Source organism: Mus caroli, unplaced genomic scaffold (assembly GCF_978045245.1).
Source record: "Mus caroli unplaced genomic scaffold, Mus_caroli_1 scaffold_4, whole genome shotgun sequence".
Lineage (NCBI taxonomy): Eukaryota > Metazoa > Chordata > Mammalia > Rodentia > Muridae > Mus > Mus caroli.
Genome location: NW_028227259.1, coordinates 111665327 through 111689744, shown reverse-complemented (window position 1 = coordinate 111689744; position 24418 = coordinate 111665327). Strand labels below are relative to the sequence as shown.

Here is a 24418-nt window from a genome sequence, read left to right as displayed (position 1 = left end):
TCACTCTTAAACCCAGCTTCCATCTGCTCCTAGAGATCGGGCTGTCTTTTGTGAGCCACCTCCCTCGTCCCTTCCCACATACCTGCTCCTTCCTGTGGGTCCATAGGCACTCTTGCCCATGCACAAGGCCAGTGCCCGGAGGTGGGGCACACTCTGACCCACACACACAGCACAAGGTTTGGTATATTCCAAGGCGCTCCATAAGAGTAGGAGACTGAATCAAGGACCAGGATTTTCCTGCCCTCGATATCCACAAACAGAACAGACACAACAAAGGCGCTTTAAATATTCTCCCAGCCTCTCAAAACTACAGCACAGAAAATGGCCCGACACTCCAACCACAAAGAAAACCGTTATACCCTGGATTTTGCGCCAACCTCCTTCCAAGCCTTGGGTAGGAAGGCTAAGTACTAGAAGCAGAAAAAAGGGGAGAAAGTGGGCCCACAAGTTCTCAGCTGGTCAAGACCAAAGGAAGGCAGCTCCCAGCTCACCAGGGCTTCAGGCGTCACGCACTTGGTTGGGCAATGGCCTCCCAACTGCCCTCCTTGCGGCCCAGCGCTCATGGGGGAGGGGAGAGGCAAAAAAAACCGTTATTCTCACCCAAAGAGCCGCCTGGGGCGGCCCCGGGCCGAGCCTCTGTAGCAATGGTAGTACCTCTTAGGAAAGGGCCTTATCCGACCACCCTTTCAGTTTGCACTAGATGAAGCAGTGCAGGACCGTCGCTCCGGGTCCTCCACCGGTGGCCGCCAGCTCTCGCCGGATGGCGGCTGTCAGCAGCCAGCGACTGGCGCCTTTATGGGACTCACCCGCGAGCAGCCTGCTGATTGGCCAGGGTCTGCCACGTGACTGTGCCTGCGCCTCAAACCGCGCGGAGGTGTGAGTCAGGTCTGTGGCGGCTGAGGCTTTGAAGATAGGCTGCGTGGGCTGGGTGTATTCGCTCCGTACTGCCACACCCTAGGAGGGCGTGGGCCTGCAAACATAGTGGAGCTGTGAGAATTTTACTGTTTGCTTGCTTGCTTGGTTTAGGTTTTGCAATTATTATTTACTTGTTTTTTATCTGAAGGTGGTCTTGGGTAGCCGAGACCATCACCATCTGGGATGGGCTTGAAGGTGGGACTTTCCTGTGTTTTGTTTTCCAAACGAGGAGAGTGGTGTTACTATGTTTTTTATTCTGTATGCTTTCCGTGAAGAGGACTACCTCCAAGAGTCAGTTCTCACTTTCCAACCATGTGGATCCCAAGGATAGCCACTCTGGTCATAGGTGCGGCCGGCGCCTTTAACCCATAAACCATCTCCTTGGTCCAAGAGGTTTGTTTTTGAAGCCACTTTCTCGTCTTGGTCTGACCCTGTGCTGTTACTTTGGGTGTTCCTGAGTTTAATCTGGTGACATTTGTCTTTTGTTTCAGCCTTCTTCTGTATAGCTCTGGTCTCTAGTCTCAAATCGATAATAGATACTTAATGCATTGTTTTGTTCTTTTGGTTTTTTGAGACAGGGTTTCTCTGTATAGTCCTGACTTTTCGGGGCTATGCTAACTTGCTAACTCACACAAATCTGCCTGCCTCTGCCCCCTCCGTGCTGGGGTTAAACTGGGGTTAAAGGCGTGGACCACCACACCTGGGATACTCACTGTTTTAAAAAAAAAAAAAAAAAAAAAAAGTAATCCTGCTGGGCGGTGTTGGCACACACCTTTAATCCCAGCACTTGGGAGGCAGAGGCAGGCGGATTTCTGAGTTCAAGGCCAGCCTGGTCTACAGAGTGAGTTCCAGGACAGCCAGAGCTTCACAGAGAAACCCTGTTCGAAAAACCAAAAAAAAAAAAAAAAAAAAAAAAAAAAAGTAATCCTTTCACAGCTGCACAAAGTGATTTAGGATTTTGAGTTTAGTAACTCCCTCCTGATGTCTTGGGGCTTGTGGGCATTTAAATGTAGCTAGCCTAAGGGTATGTTTAGCATGGTAGGTTTTTGTTTGTTTGTTTTTATCCTATCACAACGTTTCCATTTGTTGTTTTGAGACAAGGTTCCACTGAAGCCCTGGCTGACCTTAAACTGGTTGTGTAGATCCAGCAAGCATCTGCCTGCCTGCTTCCTGAATGCTGGGATTAAAGGTGTTTGCCTCAGGCCTACCTCCAAGTTAATAGTCCTTGAAGCACCAAGGAGAAAGGAGAGTCCAGCTGGGCTGCCTTAACTTGCCAAGAAAAATCATCTGAGCATCATCAATGGCTAAGCATTGTCTTCATCCCTGTGGAGAAAACACCTCAAGACTGTGCTCTCAAAGGAAGCAGGGCAACCTCCCACTAGAAGCTATAGACCTCCACACATAGAGCTGTCCCCTCAGAAGGCTCTTCTCTCCAAAACACAAAAAGTGGCTTACTTCAGACATAGACTTAGAAAGTACTCCTTTTTCATTTTCTTTTTCTTTTTCTCTTCCTCTCTCTCTCTCTCTCTCTCTCTCTCTCTCTCTCTCTTTCTTTCTTTCTTTCTTTCTCTCTTTCTTTCTTAACTTACGCACTTTGCACCCTATCCCTGTCACCCCCTCTCACCATCCTTCCCTCCCTTTCTCCTCTGAGTGGGTGGGGGCCCTCCTGGGTAACTCCCCCCCCCCCCACACACACACATACCTTGGCACTTCAAGTCTCTGTGAGGCTAGGCACTTTCTCTCCCACTGAGGCCAGACAGTTAGAAAAACATACTCAGGGAGGGACCTGGGAGAGAGGAACCTGATCTGGTATTGGGTGAGGGAAAAGTGGACTGAAGCCCTGAGGAGCAGCAGAAAGAACGAAAACAGGCAACCTCGGAGATAGGTTGCGGGGGACCCTCCAAAATGCACCAGAGACCTAGGAGGTGAGCGACTCTCAGGACTCAAAGGGAAGGACCTTAGATGAAATGCTGGACATTAGGGAGAGGGAACCTACAGAGCCCACCTCCAGCAGGAAGACAGGGCATCAAGTGAGGGATGGGATTGCCAACCCACAGTCACATCTCTAATCCATAATTGTTCCTGTCTGAAAGAATTACAGGGATGGAAATGGAGAGGAGACTGAGGATAAGAAGGTCCAGTGACAGGCCCAAAGTGGGATCCAGCTCAAGCGGAGGTCCCAAGGCCCAACAGTATTACTGAGCCAATGGAATGCTCATGAAAAGGACCTATCATGACTGCCCTCCAAAGGACCCAACAAGCAGCTGAAAGAATCAGATGCAGATATTTGCACCCAACTAATAGACAGAAGTGGCTGACCCCTGTTGTTGTATTAGGGAAGGCTAAAAGAAGCTGAACAGAAGGGTAATCCTGTAGGAGGACCAGGAGTCTCAATTAATCTGGACCCCCAGGATCTCTCAAATATTGGATCAGCAGACACCAGCTGATATGAGGCCCCCAACACACATACAGTAGAGGACTGTTTGGTCTGTGTTTATTCAGAGATTATGCACCTAACCCTCAAGAGACTGGAGGCCCCAGGGAGTTTAGAGGTCAGGTGGGGCAGAGAAGGGGACATCTACGTGGAGGCAGGTGGGTGGGGAGGTGGTATGGGATGTAGGACAGTTGAAGGGTAGATGAGGAGGGGGGAATAAAATATGGAGTGTAAAAAATAATTAATAAAAAATAATAGAGAAAAAGAAAAACACATCCCACATGCAGGTAACAGCTTTTAGAGTAGCCCCTGTTCTACTGGTTCCAGACAAACATGAAGACCAAGCTGCACATCTGCTACATATGAAGTCTAAGTCCAGCCTGTGTGTGTTCTTTGGTTGGTGGTTCCGAGTTTGAGAGCCCTAAGGGTCCAGATTAGTTGATTTTGTTGGTCTTTCTATGGAATTCCTATTTCCTTCTGGGCCATAATCCTTTCTCCTATTCTTCCTTAAGAGTCCCCAAGCTCCATCTACTGTTTGGCTGTGGGTGTCTGTATCTGTCTGAGTCAGCTGCTGGGTGGAGCCTCTCAGAGGACAACATGCTCCTGTCTGCAAACATAACAGAGTTCATTAATAGTGTTAGAGGTTGGCACTTGCCCATGAGATGGATCTCAAGTCGGGCCAGTTATTGGTTGGGCAGTCCCTCAGTCTCTGCTCTATCTCTCATGCCTGCATTTTTTGTAGACAGAATAAATTTTGGGCCAAAAGTTTTGTGGGTGTGTTGGTCTCTCTTTTGCACTACTGGGGTTCCTGCATGGCTACAGGAGGTGGCCTCTTCAGGTTCCATATCCCCAGTGTAGTGAGTCACAGCTAAGGTCACCCCCATTGATTCTTGGGTGTCCTTTGTCCCAGGTCTGTCTCTTCCTGGAGGTACCCCCATCTCCTCATCCTCACATCAGTTGTAGATTTCTATTCATTTTCATGGCTATCTGGTCATCTCTCCTGTCCTTCCCTACACCTGATCCTGAACCCCACATTCCCCTGCCCATCCCCCTACCTTCCAGATCCCTCCCTCTACCTGCCTCCTTATGGCTATTTTATTCTCCACTCTAAATGAGAGCCAAGCTTCCTCGCTTGGGTCTTCCTTCTTGTTTGGCTTCTTAAGGTCTGTGGAGTGAAACATGGTATCTCCATTTCATGGCCAATGTCCACTTAAAAGTGAGCACATATCACTCACATGTTTTAAGGGCTGAATCAACTCACCTGGGAGGATATCCTCAAGTTCCATCCACTTGCTTACAAAGTTCATGATACCTTTCTTTCTAATAGCTGAATAGTATTCAGTTGTGTAGATGTGCCACATTTTCACTTCTATGAGCAAGTTGAGCAAGTGCCTTTGTGGGATGTTAGAGCATCTTTTGGGTATATGCTCAGGAATGGTATAGCTGAGTCTTCAAATAGAACTATTTCCAGTTTTCTGAGAAAACACCAAATTGATTTCCAGAGTGGGCAGCCCTGTCTCGCCCCTGATTTTAGTGAAAATAGTTTATGTTTCTCTCCATTTAGTTTGATGTTGACTATTGGCTTGCTATATATTGCTTTGATTATGTTTAGGTATGTGCCCTATATACCTGGTTTCTTGAATACCTTTAACATGAAGGTGTGTTAGATTTTTATCAAAGGCTTTTCAACATCTAATGAGATAATCATGATTTTTTTTTCTTTCAGTCTGTTTATATGGTGGATTATGGTGATGAATTTTTGCATACTGAACCATTCCTGCATTCCCTGGGATGAGATCTACTTGATTTTGATAGATGATGTCTTTGATGTGTTCCTGGATTCAGTTTGTGAGTATTTTTCTTTATTCTTGGATATTTTCTTTATTTATATTTCAAATGTTTTCCTATTTCAGGTCTCCCCTTTAGAAGTTCCCTATCCCATCCTCCCTCCCACTGCCTCTATGAGGGTGCTCCCCCCACCCACCCAGCCACCCCCATCCTCCCACCCTGGCATTCCCCTACACTGGGGCATTGAATACCCCAGGCCCAAGGTCCTCTCCTCCCACCGATATCCAACAAGGCCATCTTCTGCCACATATGTGGCCAGCACCATGGGTTGCTCCATATGTATTCTTTGGTAGGTGGTCCAGTCCCTGGGAGCTCTGGGGGGTCTGGCCTGTTGACACTGTTGCACCCTCCATAGGGCTGCAGCCCCCCTCAGCTCCTTCAGTCTCTTCCCCATCTCCTCTATCAGGGACCCCTGAACTCAGTCTAAGGGTTGGCTGTGAACTCCCTCCTCTGTATTTGTCAGGTTCTGGCAGAGCCTCTCAGGAGACAGCCATATCAGGCTTCCATCAGCAAGCACTTCTTGGCATCCACAATAACTTTCTGGTTTGGTGGCTGTATATGGGATGGATTCCCAGGTGGGGCAGTCTCTGGATGGCCTTTCCTTCAGTTTCTGCTCCGCATTTTGCCTCCTATGGGAATTTTGTTCCCCCTTCTAAAAAGCACCGAAGCATCCACACTGTGGTCTTCCTTCTTCTTAGGCTTCATATGGTCTGTGAATTGAATCTTTGGTATTCCAAACTTTTGGAATATCCACTTATCAGTGAGTACATACTGTGTTTGTTCCTTTGTGAGTGAGTCACCTCACTCAGGATGATATTCTCCAGTTCCATCCACTTGCCTGTGAATTTCATAAAGTCGTTGTTTTTAATAGCTGAGTAGTACTCCATTGTGTAAATGTACCACATTTTCTGTATCCATTTCTCTGTTGAGGGACATCTGGGTTGCTTCCAGCTCTGCTATTATAAATAAGGCTGCTATGAACATAGTGGAGCATCTGTCCTTATTACAAATTGGAGCATCTTCTGGGTATATGCCCAGGAGAGGTATTGCTGGATCTTCTGGTAGTACTATGTCCAATTTTCTGAGGAACCACCAGACTGATTTTCAGAGTGGTTCTACCAGTTTGCAATCCTACCAACAATGGAGGAGTGTTCCTCTTTCTCCACATCCTTGCCAGCATCTGCTGTCACCTGAATTTTTGATCTTAGCCATTCTGACTGGTGTGAGGTGGAATTTCAGGGTCGTTTTGATTTGCATTTCCTTGAAGACTACGGATGTTGAACATTTCCTTAGGTGTTGCTGAGCCCTGCGAGTTTCCTCAGGTGAGAATTCTCTGCTCCCATTTTTTAATAGGATTATTTGATTATCTGGAGTCTAACTTCTGGAGTCTAACTTCTGGAGTTCTTTTTTTTGGGGGGGGGCAGTTTTCGAGACAGGGTTTCTCTGTGTAGCCCTGGCTGTCCTAGAACTCACTCTGTAGACCAGGCTGGCCTCGAATTCAGAAATCCGCCTGCCTCTGCCTCTCAAGTGCTGGGATTAAAGGTGTGCGCCACCAATGCCCAGCTTGAGTTCTTTTTATATATTGGATATTAGCCCTCTATCGGATGTAGGATTGGTAAAGATCTTTTCCTAATCTGTTGGTTGTCATTTTGTCCTATTGACAGTGTCCTTTGCCTTACAGAAGCTTTGCAATTTCATGAGGTCCCATTTGTCGATTGTTGACTTAGAGCCTGAGCCATTGTTCTGTTTAGGAACTTTTCCCCTGTGCCCATGTGTTTGAGACTTTTCCCCACTTTCTCTTTTATTAGATTCAGTTTTATATGAAGGTCCTTGATCCACTTGGACTTGAGCTTTGTATAGGCAGATAAGAATGGATCAATTTGCATTTTTCTACATATTGACTGCCAGCACCATTTGTTGAAAATGCTGTCTTTTTTTCCACCGGATGGTTTTAGCTCCTTTGTCAAAGATCAAGTGACCATAGGTGTGTGGGTTCATTTCTGGGTCTTCAATTCTATTCCATTGAGCTACCTGCCTATCACTGTACCAATACCATGCAGTTTTTATAACAATTGCTCTGTAGTACAGCTTGAGGTCTGGGATGCTGATTCCCCGAGTTGTTCTTTTATTGTTGAGAATATTTTTCACTATCCTGTTTTTTTTTTGTTTGTTTGTTTGTTTGTTATTCCAGATGAATTTGAGAATTGCGTTTTCTAACTCTATGAAGAATTGAGTTGGAATTTTGATGGGGATTTCATTGAATCTGTTTATTGCTTTCAGCAAGATGGCCATTGTCTTAGTCAGGGTTTTACTGCTGTGAACAGACACCATGACCAAGGCAAGTCTTATTAAAAAAAACAACACTTAATTGGGGCTAGCTTACAGTTTCAGAGACTCAGTCCATTATCATCAAGGTGGAAGCATGGCAGCATCCAGGCTGTCATGGTGCAGGCAGAGCTGAGAGTTTTACATCTTCATCCAAAGGCTGACTAGTGGAAGACTGACTTCCAGGCAACTGGGGTGGGAGTCTTAAGCCCACACCCACAGTGACACACCTACTCCAACCAGGTCACACCTATTCCAATGAGGCCACACCTCCAAATGGTGCCACTCCCTGGTCCAAGAATTTACAAACCATCACAGCCATTTTTACTATATTGATCCTGCCAATCCACCAGCATGGGCAATCTTTCCATCTTCTGAGGTCTTCTTAGATTTCTTTCTTCAGAGACTTGAAGTTCTTGTCATACAGATCTTTCACTTGTTTAGTTAGAGTCACACCAAGATACTTTATATTTTTTGTGACTATTGTGAAAGGTCTCTTTCCCTAACTTCTTTCTCAGCCTGTTTATCCTTTGAGTATAGGAAGGCTACTGATTTGTTTGAGTTAATATTATATCCGGCCACTTTGCTGAAGTTGTTCATCAGCTGTAGAAGTTCTCTGGTGGAATTTTTAGGGTCACTTACGTATACTATCATATCATTTGCAAATAGTGATATTTTGACCTCTTTCTTTCCAATTTGTATTTCTTTGACCTCCTTTTGTTGCCTAATTGCTCTAGCTAGAACTTCAAGTACTATATTGAAGAGATAGGGAGAGAGGGGGCAGCCTTGTCTAGTCCCTGATTTTAGTGGGATTGCTTCAAGTTTCTCTCCATTTAGTTTGATGTTGGCTACTGATTTACTATATATTGCTTTTACTATCTTTAGGTATGGGCCTTGAATTCCTGATCTTTCCAAGAGTTTTATCATAAAGGGATACTGAATTTTGTCATATGCTTTCTGAGCATCTAATGAGATGATCATGTGGTTATTTTCTTTGCATTTGTTTATATACTGGATTATGTTGATGGATTTTCGTAATGGAACCATCCTTGCATCCTGGGATGAAGCCTACTTGATCATGATGGATGATCATGTGGATGTGTTCTTGGATTCGGTTGGCAAGACTTTTATTGAGTATTTTTCCATCGATATTCATAAGGGAAATTGGTCTGAAGTTCTCTTTATTGGGTCTTGTGTGGTTTTGGTATTAGTATAATTGCGGCTTCATAGATTGGATTGGTTAGTGTTCCTTCTATTTCTATTTTGTGGAATAGTTTGAAAAGTATTGATATTAGGTCCTCTTTCAAGGTCTGATAGAATTCTGCACTAAGCCCATCTGGTCCTGGGCCTTTTTTGGTTGGGAGAATTTTGATGACTGCTTCTATTTAGGGGTTATGGGACTATTTAGATGGTTCATCTGATCCTGATTTAACTTTGGTATTTGATATCTGTCTACAAAATTGTCCATTTCTTCCAGATTTTCGAGTTGTGTTGAGTATAGGCTTTTGTAGTAGGATCTGATGATTTATTTTTAATTTCTTCAGTTTCTGTTATCATATCTCCCTTTTCATTTCTTATTTTGTTAATTTGGATACTGTCTCTGTGCCCTCTGGTTAGTCTGGCTAAGGGTTTATCTATCTTGTTGATTATCTCAAAGAACCTACTCCTGGTTTGGTTGATTCTTTTTATAGTTCTTTTTGTTTCTACTTGGTTGATTTCAGCCCTAAGTTTTATTATTTCTTGCCATCTACTCCTCTTGGGTGAATTTGCTTCTTTTTGTTCTAGAGCTTTCAGTGTGTGCTGTCAAGCTGCTAGTGTAGGCTCTCTCCAATTTCTTTTTGGAGGCACTCAGAGCTATGAGTTTTCCTTTTAGGATTGCTTTCATTGTGTCCCATAAGTTTTGGTAAGATGTGCCGTCATTTTCATTAAATTCTAAAAAGTCTTTAATTTCTTTATTTATTTCTTCCTTAACCAAGTTATCATTGAGTAGAGCATTGTTCAGCTTCCATGTATATGTGGGCCTTCTCTTTTGTTATTGCTATTGAAGACCAGCCTTAATCCATAGTGATTTGATAGGAGGCATGGGATTATTTCAATCTTCTTATATCTGTTGAGGTCTGTTTTGTGACCGATTATATGGCCAATTTTGGAGAAGGTACCATGAGGTGCTGAGAAGAAGGTATATCCTTTTGTTTTAGGATGAAATGTTCTATAGATATCTGTTAAATCCATTTGGTCCATAACTTCTGTTAGTTTCACTGTGTCTCTGTTTAGTTTGTGTTTCCCTGATCTGTCCATTGATGAGAGTGGGGTGTTGAAGTCTCCCACTATTATTGTGTAAGGTGCAATGTGTGCTTTGAGATTTAGTAAAGTTTCTTTTATGAATGTGGGTGTCCTTGCATTTGGAGCATAGATGTTCAGAATTGAGAGTTCTTCTTGGTAGATTTTTCTTTTGATAAGTATGAAGTTTCCCTCCTTATCTTTTTTGATGACTTCTGGTTGAAAGTCGATTTTCTCTGATATTAGAATGGCTACTGCAGCTTGTTTCATGGGACCATTTGCTTGGAAAATAGTTTTCCAGCCCTTTACTCTGAGATAGTGTGTTTCTTTGACACTGAGGTGCATTTCCTGTATGCAGCAAAATGTTGGGTCCTGTTTATATAGCCAGTCTGCTAGTCTATGTCTTTTTATTGGTGAATTGAGTCCATTGAGATTAAGAGATATTAAGGAATAGTGATTGTTGCTTCCTGTTATTTTTATGTTTGTGTGGTTATCTTCTTTTGGGTTTGTTGAAAGAAGATTACTTTCTTGCTTTTTCTGGGGTGTGGTTTCCCTCCTTGTGTTGGTGTTTTCCATCTATTATCTTTTGTAGGGCTGGATTTGTGGAAAGATAATTGTGTACATTTGGTTCTGTCATGGAATATCTTGGTTTCTCCATCTATGGTAATTGAGAGTATTTGCTGGGTATAGTAGCCTGGGTTACATCTGTGTTCTCTTAGGGTCTGTATGAGATCCGCCCAAGGTCTTCTAGCTTTCATAGTCTCTGGTGAGAAGTCTAGTGTAATTATGATAGGTCTGTCTTTGTATGTTACTTGACCTTTTCCTTACTTCTTTTACTATTCTTTGTTTGTTTTGTGCATTTGGTGTTTTGATTATTATTTGATGGGAGGAATTTCTTTTCTGGTCCAATATATTTGGAGTTCTGTAGGCCTCTTATATGTTTATGGGCATCTCTTTCTTTAGGTTAGGGAAGTTTTCTTCGAATGGCCCAGAAGCACCTAAAGAAATGTTCAACATCCTTAGGCATCATAGACATGCAAATTAAAACGACCATGAAATTCCACCTCACACCAGTCAGAATGGCTAAGATCAAAAATGGTGACAACAGATGCTGTCGAGGATCTGGAGATAGAGGAATACTACTCCATTGCTGGTGGGATTGCAAGTTGGTACAACCATTCTGGAAATCAGTCTGGTGTTTCCTTAGAAAATTGGACATAGTACCACCTAAGGACCCAGCTATACTACTCCTGGGCATATACCCAAAAGATGCTCCTATATGTAACAAGAACACATTCTCCACTACGTTCATAGCAGCCTTATTTATAATAGCCAGGAGCTGGAGAGAACCCAGATGTCCTTCAACAGAGGAATGGATACAGAAAATGTGGTACATTTACACAATGGAGTACTGCTCAGCTGTAAAAAAAACAAAAAAAAAAACAAAAAAAAAACAAAAAAACAAAAAAACAATGACTTCATGAAATTCTTAGGCAAATGGATGGAACTAGAAAATATCATCCTGAGTGAGGTAACCCAATCACAAAAGAACACACATGGTATGCACTCAGATAAGTGGATATTAAACCAAAAGTTAATTCACAAACCACATGAAGCTCAAGAAGAAGGAAGACCAAAGTATGGATGCTTTGGTCCTTCTTAGCAGGGGTAAGAAAAAAAAAAAAAAACAGGAAGAAATATGGAGACAAAGTTTGGAGCAGAGACTGAAGGAAAGGCCTTCCAGAGACTGCCCCACCTGGGGGATCTGTCCCATATACAGTCACCAAATGCAGACACTATTGTGGATGCCAAGAAATGCTTGCTGAGAAGAGACTGATATAGTTGCCTCCTGAGAGGCTCTGCCAGAGCCTGACAAATACAGAGGCGGATGCTGGCAGCCATCCATTGGACTGAGCACAGGGTCCCCAATGGAGGAGCTATCGAAAGGACTGAAGGAGCTGAAGGGCTTTGCAACCCCATAGGAAGAACAACAATACCAACCAACCCCCCCCCCAGAGCTCCCAGGGACTAAACCACCAACCAAAGAGTACACATTGAGGGATCATAGCTCCAGCCCCATATGTAGCAGATGATGGCCTTGTCTGGAATGAATGGGAGGAGAGGCCCTTGGTCCTGTGAAGCTCAAAGCCCCAGTGTACAGGAATGCCAGGGCGGGGAGGTGGGAGTGGGTGAGTGGTTGGGAGAACCCCTTCATAGAAGCAGGGGGAGGGGAGATGGGATAGGAGGATTCTGTGGAATGGGGTCGAGGGACTGGGAAAGGGGATAACATTTGAAATGTAAATAAAGAAAATATTCAATAAAATAGAAAAATATATAATTATGTTCCTTTTGCTCTTATCCCTCATGAATTAAAATTACAAAAGCCCAGTGTCCTGTTAATACTAATGACAACTGAATACATTGAGAGATTGGTTTGAAATTCCCAAACATATTAACAAAGTTTCCCTTCTTTCATTTCTTAGTATATGTTTTCATGTAACCACTAGGTGGCAGAGCATGCCCACATTCCTTTCAGGGAGCCTCCCGGGCTCACCTTTTTGGGAACATTAATAGAAGTTTCATATTTGTTTTTTTGTTTTGTTTTTTTTTTTTAAATTAAATATCTTCTTATTTACTTTTCAAATGGTATCCCCTTTCCTGGTTTCCCCTCCCCAAACCCCCTATTTCCTCTCCCCTCCCCCTGCTCACCAACCCACCCACTCCTGCTTCCTGGCCCTGGCATCCCCCTACACTGGGGCATAGAGCCTTCACAGGACCAAGGGCCTCTCCTCTCATTGATAACCAACTAGGCCATCCACTGCTACATATCCAGCGAGAGCCGTGAGTCCCATGGTTGGTGGAAGTTTCATATTTGAAGAATACGTTGTAGTAAGATAACAATAACAATATTTTAATAAACAATGTTTCAAGGTGTACTACATGCAGGGAAGACAGTTACTTTTATTTTTAATTCACTCTAGAGCTAACAGCAGTACTAGAAGTAGATTTATGTCCCTGCTGCTGCCCTCCCCTGTCCCTCCCCAGTATCTGACATGCGCTATGGACTTGAGCTGGTATTTTAGCTTTAAGATATGACTCATTGGGGAATAATGATTTCTTTTTTCTTTTTTTTTTTTTTAAGGTCAGGCTTTCATTCTATAGCCTAGGTTGGTCTGTAACTCAGGGTCCTCTTGCCTTAGGCTCTGAAGTCTTTGGGTGACAGGAGTAAGCTACCACACCCCATATGTTTTCTAACTGTTTAATTCAAGATGGATCCTGCCATGCATCTCTTTTTTACTATCTTCCAACTTCCAGACATGTTAGGGGGAAAGCAGTTGTAGTTTCAAGGCTTCTGCACTGTGTCAGTAGATGTGCTTGGGAGTGGCTTGATATACTTGGAAGTTTCTTCATCTTTAGTGGGTGAGTGCTGTTGGGTGTATTTTCTGTAGAAAGGTATAGAATGCAATTCACATTCATATAACCACACATGCTCAGCTTACCTTGGGAGGATCTAAAATGGGCTAGCAGAAAAGTCACCTACATCTAAAGTGCATCAAATATTGCTGTCAAGGTTGTCTGAATTTATCACAGGTGACCAACTAGGGGCTATTTAGTACAGCTGTTCACTGTCAGGAATAGAAAACTTTCCCCTGAAGTTGTTGGTCAAGGGTGCCCTGGAGACCACCAATACAATATAGGTTATTGTCACTGATCTTGGTTGCCCATTAGAACTCCATAGTAAGACCCTATTGCTGAAAACATCGCAGTTTGGTCACAGGACTTGAAGAAATTAAGCTGGTACTGACCGTGAAGTTTCCTCCCTGCTGGCTATCTTAGTACTGGAGGGTACTATGTGTGTGGCTGGGGAAAGATTATGAGCCTACAATAAATGAACAGATGGCAAGATATGCCCATGGACACAGCAGTGGCATGCGTGTTATGGGGATAACCAGCTAGGTGTTCTCTGGTTGGATTTAAGGTCCAGTCGACAGGAGGGAAAACATGCCTATCACTGTAAATCTGGTCAAAGAAACCATGGTTGAGTCGTCACAGCCCCTACCTACTATTATTTTGTTAAATGACTTTAACTTTAAAGTTTTGCTAATAACTTTAGTATCAAAGTACCCTCTAAATTCACATCTGTCTTCTGCAGCTTTCAGACCCCATCAGTAAAATTTCTTTGTGCAGTGGATGAGGCTTAACCCAGAAATTCACAACTGTTCAACTTGCAGAGAAGTGTCCGTGGTGTGTCCAGCCACAAATGGGTCATCTGTATCATACCCACTCTCAAAGGCTTCAGGGTCATCAGGGAAGATGGGGAAGAAGGATGGGAAGAACCAGGTGTCAGGAGGACCAGAGTGAACAGGGTCTTCTGGACAGACCTGACCACCCATGAGCTAACGGCGGTGTGGCTGCCTGAGCGAGACCTGCTATGATCGAACTGGTCAAAACTCTAGCAGAGCGGGAGCCCCTGTTCCGGCTGAGGAGCTTCTGATCGTCGGCTCGCAGGAGGAAGAGTCGGTTGTCTTACAGGTTGAGTACCATGGAGGCATACAGCGGACGGCCCCACACTTGTGAGTACAGCCAATACAAGGAGGATTTGGGGGACTAAACGTGAAGTTGGGAGGGGCTGGGAAGGTGGGGGTTTAGTCTGGGGGAGTTAGGCAAATACAATAAAATGCATAGTATGCATGTGTGAAAGTCTTGAAATTAATTTTAAAAATTACACTTAAAAAAGAAATTTGATTCAGCCAACTGCTGGTGTGGAGCCCCACAGGACTGGGGAAGAGAGTCTGAGCTTCAGAGGCTGAAGCCTTGGGTGTGGCCCTAGCTGAGCAGCAGGCTAAACCTGAGCCTCAAATACTAACGAAGCGAGTGTGATCACACGCTGCCAGGAGACCAACAAGATGATGATTACGGCAGAGGCAGAGAAGTGGAAATTTCTGCTTGCAAGGTGATTGTTATTGTGTTGGGGGTGGGGGGGCATATCATCCTTGCCTGCTATCCACATTGAGAGGCTTTGCTTGTATCCCCAAACCCCCGTTTTCCAGCAGAGGAAAGCAAATGAAGCAATTGCCAAGCTCCTTATTAGGGGCTTGCTGTTTGCTTGTTTGGTGCTGTAGGTCACACCCAGGGCCTGGCATACACCGAGCACTTTGTAAACATCAAATACTGTTTCCGTCTCCTTACCTAGCAACTAAATCTTTTTTTTTTCCTTTTTTCTTTTAGCCTTAAACTCAACTCAGATGTAGCTGAGTATCTTCTTGAACTTCTGATCCAGCTATGCTAAGGTTACAGGTGTGCTGAATGGTTTTCTTCTCATCCTGACACAAGCTTGGATCACCTGGGAACGGTTAACCTCAAATGAGAAGGTGCCTTCATCAGACTGGCCTGGGGTCCAATCCGCTGTGGGTGGTGTCACCCCTGGGCAGGCAGTCCCCGGTTGTGTTGAAAAGCGGGCGGAGCAAGCCATGTTGAGCAAGACGTTAAGTAGTATTTCTCTACAGCAGTGGGTCTCAGCCTTCCTAACGCTGAGACCCTTTAGTACAGTCCCTCAGGTTGTGGTGACCCCAACCACAAAGTCATTTCATTGCTACTTCAGAACTGTAATTTTGCTACTGCTATGAATTATAATGTAAACATCTCACACACTCCCATGCATGCTCACAGGTTGAGAACTGCTGCTCTACAGCCTGCTTCAGTTCCTGCCTCCAGGTTCCTGCTTTGGTTTCCTGCCCTGACTTCCCTCAGTGATAGACCCTTGGTTTTGGTGTGTAAGTCAGGCAAACATTTCACCTTCTACGTTGTTTTTGTTTATTATCTTTAATGCATCAACTGAAAGCAAATTAAGATACCAGATACTGGCCAGCATGGCCGGGTTTGGGGGTGCTGGGGATTGAGCACAGAGCATCATGCGTGCTAGGGAAACACCCTATTACCTGACCTTACCCTCAACCTCAACCACCTTAATCCTCACTCTCATTTCTGAAATAGATTTGTGGAAATTGACTATTCATTAAAATCTTAATGTGTGGGTCCTGACTTCTAAGATGACTCCCACCCCCAAAGGAGGTGACTGTGCCAAAAAGGGCTGTGGCCATGACTGCCCAGTCCACTGCAGACGAATGTACAAGCCAAGGTCACTGAGAAGTTCATTGCCAGGAATGCAGTAGAGACCTACCACATCTCCCAGGTTCTGTGTGAAGCTGAACCGCTCACAGTGAAGTGGTCAGGAACGGATCTAGTAGAGGCCAAGACAGATCAACCCCCCACACACACAGACACCACCACCCCAATTTAGACCTGCTGGTTCTGCCCAGTGGCTTTCCCCAAAGCCCATGTGATGAGCTGGAGTCTGCACGACATAAGATGAGTCATTTTCTGGGGAAATATAAAATGGAAAATAGTTTTTAAACATCTTGACCCTTGAAGCTGGAAGCCTGTGATCTCAGCTCAGTAGCAGCAGGGAAGCCATCATCCGTGCTTCAGCGAGACTTCTCAGCAGTGTGGTTGCTTTGGGGTCACTGTGCTCTCATAAGTACCCCTCCCCCATGCTCTGTAAGTAAGCTCAGTAAAGTCACAGGTTCCTCAAGTTGGACCTCATTTTGCCCTTTTTACTCTGGAGAGGGCAGTTATTTGTTTACCACTGAAAGAGTTTCCCCCTGTAGAAACCATGGCAGAGAGACAGGTCCTAGAACTGGAGTCATAGCAGTGGAGCAGTGAGCAAAGAGATGATCTTGATGGCTGAGAGATACAGGGTGAACCAATATCTCTGTGACTCATGGGTAAATCAGCTTCGAGAAGGGCAGTCTAGGATGTGGTGGCTTGAATGGTGGCCTTCAAAAGATTGGTACCTCCATCCCTCAGCACTGGAACTACAGACTTGTGCAAATGTTCTTGGCTTTTTTCACAGGGCTCCAGGGACTGCAGCTCCAGGCTTCATGCTGGTGTGTGAGCACTTTACTGACTGAGCATCTCTCTGGCTTCCCTGCCACCTTTGTGAGATAGTCTCACTCTGTAGCCCAGGCTGGCCTAGAACTCACTATATAGTCTGGACTAGCCTTGAACTTGTGGTGAGCCTTCTACCTTAGCCTCCCAAGTCCTGAGATTACAGGCATGAGCTACCCAGAACAGCTTTCTATATGGTTCTCTGAAGAACTACTAAACTACTAATAATATACTGAGTCTAATCCATCCCCCCTTGGTGAAGACTCTGAGAGCAGGCAGAGAGGGGTGTTGCTTATGTTTCCACTTAGGAAGGAAACTCTTGTAGGCCCAGAGAGAAATGGAGCCACATCTATGATGGAAACCATCAGGCCGGTCCTCTGTGACCGTGGCTTATGAATGAAAAGGGCATTGAGGAATGATGTCTGTCCAAGAGATGACCAGGTGCTGATCCACGTCGTATTATACCCACACTGCAGACAAAAGCGCCACACATACCTTCGGAATACACGCTGTTCACTGAAAATGTTTGGCTTCCTCAAAAGGAAGATGAGAGTTAAATCTAATTGCTTTAGATTAAAGGCTAAATAGGCATGGTGGCACATACCTTTAATCCCAGCACTCAAGAGGCAAAGGCAGGAGGATCTCTGTGAGTCTGAGACCAGCCTGGTCTATAAGCCAGAACTACATAGTAAGACCCTGTCTCAGAAAGCAAACAACAAAGCAAATGGATGGATGGACAGACAGACAGACAGACAGACGGACGGACGGACGGACAGACAGACAGACAGACAGACAGACAGATAGATAGATAGATAGATAGATAGATAGATAGATAAATAAAGATGGCACCTGAGCTCACTCTGACCAAATCACTCAGACTTGGGGGTTAGGGGTAGGGAATGGGAGGATGGGGAGCCAGTAACATGCCTTGAATGTAGTCTAAGAGTTTCTTCCAAATCTGAAGTCTCCAATACTCAGCTCTCATCTTTGAGGGAGAAAATATGGTGGACATCTGTACATTTGTTTGCTTGTGGCTTGGGTTTAATTATCTACAAAGAAAAAAAAAATCTCCAAAATGTTTCATGTTCCTCTCTTTTAACTGCCAAGCCGGGGCCTCTGAAGTTTGACAGACTTTGTCATAGTCCTTTGGAAGTTTTATTAACGGAGACGGAGTATGTTTTTAATCTTTTGCATTATGGTCACCCAAATTTATTTTCTGTGATTCATTTGTGTTTCATCCTACCATACTCTAAGGAAACAAATCAGCACTTTTTACTTTGTAAAATATATCAAGTTTCATTTCTTTAAATGCAGCTCAATGGTAATTAATGAACAAATGTAGTTTTAAAGAGTCCTTTTCTGTTTCAAAGAGAAACAGAGTCTTACAAACTCCTGAAAGATTAGCATCTGCACAGATTTTCGTGTCAACACATTTCTTTTCACGCAAGGAACTCTGTGTCTGCGTGTTGTATTGTTATGAATTTGTCAAGCTAGAACCAGATTCCAACCGCTCACTCTGGTGCCTCAGGTAGTAATGTGTGTCAGCAATTGCAGTTTCAAGTAAGTAATCAAGAAAACTTTTAACGATAAAAATGTTCAAGAGAAACTACCAGTACTGCAAATCCTGGGTTGTAATTGTTCTGTTATTCATGTTTTTGGCCCCTCCCCTGAAGCTGCCATTCACACCTTACAGTCTCTTTCTTTGAGGTCTACTTAAGGCATTTAGAGCTTAAATGTCTACTTAGTCGTAGTTGCCTGGGCTGAGAAACAGTATCAGACTTTCTAGATGAGTGAGTAAGAAGAACATATTTTGAACAACATAGAGTTTAGTTCAACACTCTCCCACTAGATAGTTTTAGTGAAATGCCCAAGCAGAGGCTATTTCAGCAGAAATAAAGGCTAAGATATATACTGGCTGGGTTTATATTAACTTGGCACAAGCTGTAGTCTTCAAAAGTGGGGGAACTTCAGCTGAGAAAGTGCTTCCACAAAATTAGGCTGTAAAGTCATTTTCCTAATTAGTGTTTGATAGAGGAGAGGGCCCAGCCCACTGCGGCGGTGCCATCACTGGGTTGGTGGTCCTGAGTTCGATAAGAAAGCAGGCTGAGCAGGCTAAGCGGCACCCTCCACGGCCTCTGCATCAGCTCCTGCCTCCAGGTCCTGCCCTGCTTGAGTTCTTGTCCTTAATTCACTCTGATGAGCAGTGCTGTGGAAGTGTAAAACAGGAAAACCCTTTCCTCCCCAGCTTACTTTTGGTCCTGCTGTTTTAATTGCAGCAATAGTAACCCTAGCTGGGACAAGACTTCTGGTTGATAAAGATAATTTTTTTATTGGTTATTTTATTTATTTATATTTTGAATGTTGTCCCCTTTCCCAGTCTCCCTTCCACAAACATCCCCTTCCCTCTACTCCCCTCCCCTTTGCCTCTAATAGGGTGCTCCCCCCACCCACTCCCACCTCACCCCTCTAGCATCCCCCTTTCCTGGGGCATCAAGCCTCCACACGGCCAAGTGCCTCCCCTCCCACTGGTGCCAGATAAGGCAGTCCTCTGCTACATATGTAGTGGGAGCCATGGACCCACCCATATAATATATACTTTGGTTTGTGGTTTAGCCCCTAGGTGCTCTGAGGGGTCTGGTTAGTTGATATTGTTGTTCTTCCTATGGGGTTGCAATCCCCTTCAGCTCCTACAGTCTTTCCCCTAACTCTTCCATTGGGATCCCTGAGCTCAGTCCAATAGTTGGTTGTGAGTATCTGCATCTTTCTCAGTCAGGTACTGGCAGAGCCTCTCAGGAGACAGGTATGTCAGGCTCCTGTCTACAAGCACAACATGGCATCAGCAATAGTGTTGGAGTTTGGTGTCTGCAGATGGGATGGATCCCAAGGTGGGACAGTCTCTGGATGGCCTTTCCTTCAGTCTCTGCTCCATTTTTTGTGGGTTCTGCATCTTCATCTGAAGGCTGCTAGTTGAAGACTGACTTCCAGGCAGCTAGGGTGAGGGTCTTAAGCCCATGTCCAAAGTGACACTCCTTAACTGGGGGCTTTGCCTATCTACTGGAGGTGGTCTCTTCAGGTTCTATCTCCCCTCTGTTGAGTATTTTGCCTAATATCCCCATTAAGTCCTGGGAGCCTCTTGCATCCCTGGCGTCTGGGACTTTCAAGTGGTTTCCCCCACCCCTTGTTCTCCATACCCACCCACCCACACCCCACTGCTACATATTTCTATTCGTTCCCCTGGCCTTCTGGACTTCTCTCCTTCTTAGGTAGAGCAATTGGACAACAAAAGGAGGTCAAACTGATACAAATCAAAAAGGAAGAAGTTAAGGTATTACTATTTGTGGATGATATGATAGTATACATAAGCGATGCCAAAAATTCTACCAGAGAACTCCTACATTTCATAAATAACTTCAGCAAAGTGGCCAGATATAAAATTAATTCAAACAAACCAGTAGCCTTCTTCTACACAAAGGATAAATGGAGTGAGAAAGAAATTAGGGAAACAACACACTTCACAATAGTCACAAATAATATAAAATATCTTTGTGTAACTCTAACCAAGCAAGTGAAAGATCTATATGACAAGAACTTCAAGTCTCTGAAGAAAGAAATTGAAGAAGACCTCAGAAGATGTAAAGATCTCCCATGCTCATGAATTGGTAGGATTAACATAGTAAAAGTGACCATCTTACCAAAAGCAATCTACAGATTCAATGGAATTCCTATCAAAATTCCAACTCAATTCTTCACAGAGATAGAAAGAGCAATTCTCAACTTTATCTGGAATAATAATAATAATAATAAAAACCCCAGGATAGCAAAAACAATTCTCAACAATAAAAGAAATTCTGGGGGAATCACCATTCCTGACCTCAAACTGTACTACAGAGCATGGTATTAGTACAGAGACAGACAGGTAGGTCAATGGAATAGAATTGAAAACCCAGAAATGAACCCACACACCTATGCTCATTTGCTCTTTGACAAAGAAGCCAAAAGTGAGGGTGGGGAAGCATTTTCAATAAATGGTGCTGGTTTAACTGGAGGTCTGCATGTAGAAGAATGCAAATTGAATAGTATTGAATGCAAACTCCAATACTATTGCTGATGCCATACCTATCTCCTTGCACAAAGATCAAGTCCAAGTAGATCAAGGACCTCCACATAAAACCAGATACACTGAACCTAATAGAAGAGAAACTGGAGACGAGCCATGAACACATTGTCACAGGGGAAATTTTTCTGAACATAGAACACCAATGGCTCAGGGTCTAAAATCAACAATTGACAAATGGAATCCTATGAAACTGAAAAGCTTCTATAAGGCAAAGGACACTCAAGAGGACAAAATGACAACCTACATATGAGGAAAAGATCTGTACCAACCCTATATCTGGCAGAGGGCTAATATCCAAATATACAAAGAACTCCAGAGAACCTAATAACCCAATTAAAAATGGGGTACAGAGCTAAATAAAGAATTCTCAAATGAGAAATCTTTAATGGCTGAGAAGCACCTAAAGAAATGTTTAACATCCTTAGTCATCAGGGAAATGCAAATTAAAATGACCCTGAGATTCCACCTCACACCAGTCAGAATGGCTAAGATAAAAAAAAAACTCAGGTGACAGCAGATGCTGGTGAGGATGTGGAGAAAGAGGAACACTCCTCCATTGTTGGTGGGATTGCGAGCTTGTACAACCACTTTGAAAATCAGTCTGGTGGTTCCTCAGAAATTGGACATAGTACTACCTGAGGACCCAGCTATACCAATCGTAGGCATATACCCAAAAGATGCTCCAACATGTAATAAGGACACATGCTCCACTATGTTCATAGCAGCCTTATTTATAATAGCCAGAAGCTGGAAAGAACCCAAATGTCTCTCAACAGAGGAATGGATACAGAAATTGTGGTACATTTACACAATGGAGTTCTACTCAGCTATTGAAAACAATGGCTTTATGAAATTCACAGGCAAATGGATGGAACTTGAGAACATCATCCTGAGTGAGGTGGCTCACTCACAAAGGAACAAACATGGTATGTATTCACTGATAAGCCAGAAACTAGAAACAACTCATTCTTTCCCTCAAGGAAAGAATGGATACAGAAAAGTACATTTGCACAATGGAGTACTATGCAGCTATTAAAAACAATGATTTCGGGCTGGAGAGATGGCTCAGTAGTTAAGAGCACTGACTGCTCTTTCGAAGGTCCTGAGTTCAAATCCCAGCAACCACATGGTGGCTTACAACCATCTGTAATGTGATCTGACGCCCTCTTCTGGTGCCTCTGAAGACAGCTGCAGTGTACTTAGATATAATAAATAAATAAATCTTTAAAAACAAACAATGATTTCATGAAATTTACAGGCAAATGGATAGAACTAGAAAATACCATCCCAAGTGAGGTAACAGATGTAAAAGGATACACATGCTATTTACTCACTGGTGAGTGGATCGTTGCCCAAAAGCTCAGAATACCTATGATATAACTCACAGACCATATATAGCTTAACAAGAAGGAAGACCAAAGTGTGGATGCTTCAATCCTACTTAAAAGGGGGAACAAAATAATTAGGGGAAGTAGAGGGAAAGATGGACCTGGATGGAAGAGGGGAGGGGAAGGGATAAAGGGGGGCAGGATCATGTATGGATACTTTTTTTTTGAAGCAACCTGAGATTCACTACATAGACAAGGCTAACCTTAAACATACAGAGATCAGCCAGTCTGCCTCCAGAGTACTGGAGTATGTAGCTCCAGGCCCAGTAGTGTTATTCTTAGATCAAATTTATTTTTTAGTTACTTTTATAATGTGCATTATCTTGCCTTTATTGTTAAATCCACACTATAAATTATATAAGATAATCTTATAAAACAAGACCAAAAAAACCAGTACTTTAACAGATCTTAACTCTGTTAGCGACTTATCAGATCTCAGAGAAGTATAGACTCTCCCACCTAACAGACTTTAAGGAGTTAAAAAGGAATATCTAGCAACAGAAAACTAATTTATTTTCCCCAAAGGATCTGGCTCAGCAGTCTCAAAATATGCCAGAAAGAACCATCTTGTCATCATTTCTTTCAATTCCGTGGTGCCAGGGTAGAGCCCAAGCCTGTAGGCTGCCTGGGCAGCTGTCCCACCGAGCGGCTCACCCCTCCCACCACCGTCCTTTTCGCAGCTGAAGGAGCAGGTACTTTCGTGCCTCTCACTCACACTGATCAAGGTTTTCAGAAGACAGAAGGAAACTAGGCACCAAAACCTCACTCACAGGGAGCTGGTGTGCAGAAGGGTGTGAACCAGACTGTTGTGTCCGGCCAGCAGATCACAGCCTGGGTTCTAGCCTGGAAAGGCATTTTGGAAACCTGGAAGAGAAGAGGGGCTAGGCGGCGAGAGAAGGGAATGAAGCTAAGACAAGATTCTGATCAAAGCTCAATTTTACTATTTCCAGACACTCAGTTATAAAGGAAGGGGGAGGGAACCCGATTTCCCGCCAAGTAACTCAGGGTCCAGTAGCAGGACAAACACGTGTGTGCCTCCTCCAAGCAGCAAAGGCAGGGTCCAGCAGTAGGCGTGGCAGAACGAATGAGCAGGAAGCTCCACCCTTGAGCAAGCAGGTTCAAGCAGATGGGGGAAGGGAGACCACACCAGACGCCACTTAAACACATCTGGTTTTGTTTTTATTTTTTGTTTGTTTACTGCATTTTGTTTTGTGTTGCTTTGTCTTGAGTCAGGGCCTTACTTTGTGGCTCTAAGTTAGCCTCAAATACATCCCTAGTCTCTGCCTCCCAAGTGCGGAGGTTAAAGGCATGTGCCACAACCATGCATAGTTTAACCGTGTTTTTCTTTATTCTACCGTAATGCTGAGAATGTAGCTAATGGGTAGACTATGGGCTTAGAGTGTGCAAGGCCACAGGCTCAACCGCCAATGTCAGAGCAGTCACCTGCTGCTATGGAAATCTTAAGGACTTCATTATGGATTTTTAAGAACACCTACAAAAAAAACATTATACCACAATTTGTTATTTTTCTGAATCTAAGAAAGTGTGATGATTCATCCTATTAGCTCATTTAAAGTTTATAATATAAGTGGTTACTTTCCTGTGAATAAAATTTTATATCTCTCCTTACTAAATTATGATTTTATTTATACATGATAAAGTAGTAAATCCCAGAATCATAAATCATTTCTTCAATTAGTGTCATCAGAAAGAGGTTACAGCACCAATGCCATTCCTGCTGCGACCCTTAATGGAGTAGTGAGAAAGGCCAGGAAGACACGGTCACCCTGAACAACACTTCCAGTCTATGATATGTCAACTGATTCGCTAGTGTTTGACTTTAAGGCCTTCTAGGTGAGAGATTTTACATCCTACCATTACAAGATTTCAAATTCAGGATGTATCATTGTTGGAACGGCATTTTCAGAAGGCTCAGGTTTTTTATGAGTGTGTGCACGTATGCTCACATTTGTGTGTGTGTGTGTGTGTGTGTGTGTGAAGTCTTGGAAATAGTTTGGAAACTGATATACATCAATGTATATGCTCACATGCATGTGTATGTGTTTGTTTCTTTTGAATGCATGCACATGTATGTGTTTCTTTTGAAGAGGGTGACCTTGCACCATTGTCCTCCTACGTTCTGTCGCGTTTGGGCTGCTCACC

The 24418-nt window shown here is 43.7% G+C and overlaps 1 protein-coding gene across 4 annotated transcripts in view; it reads right to left on the bottom strand.

Moving 5' to 3' along the window:
- Brdt (bromodomain testis associated) overlaps window positions 1–779 on the bottom strand; it is a 57767-nt gene extending 56988 nt beyond the window's left edge. For all 4 annotated transcript variants that reach the window (XM_085836979.1, XM_085836980.1, XM_021162657.3 and 1 more), the window contains exon 1: window positions 655–779. The gene's annotated coding sequence lies outside the window, so the exon portion shown is untranslated. The remainder of the gene's footprint in view (window positions 1–654) is intronic.
- Between the last annotated feature and the right edge of the window lie 23639 nt (window positions 780–24418).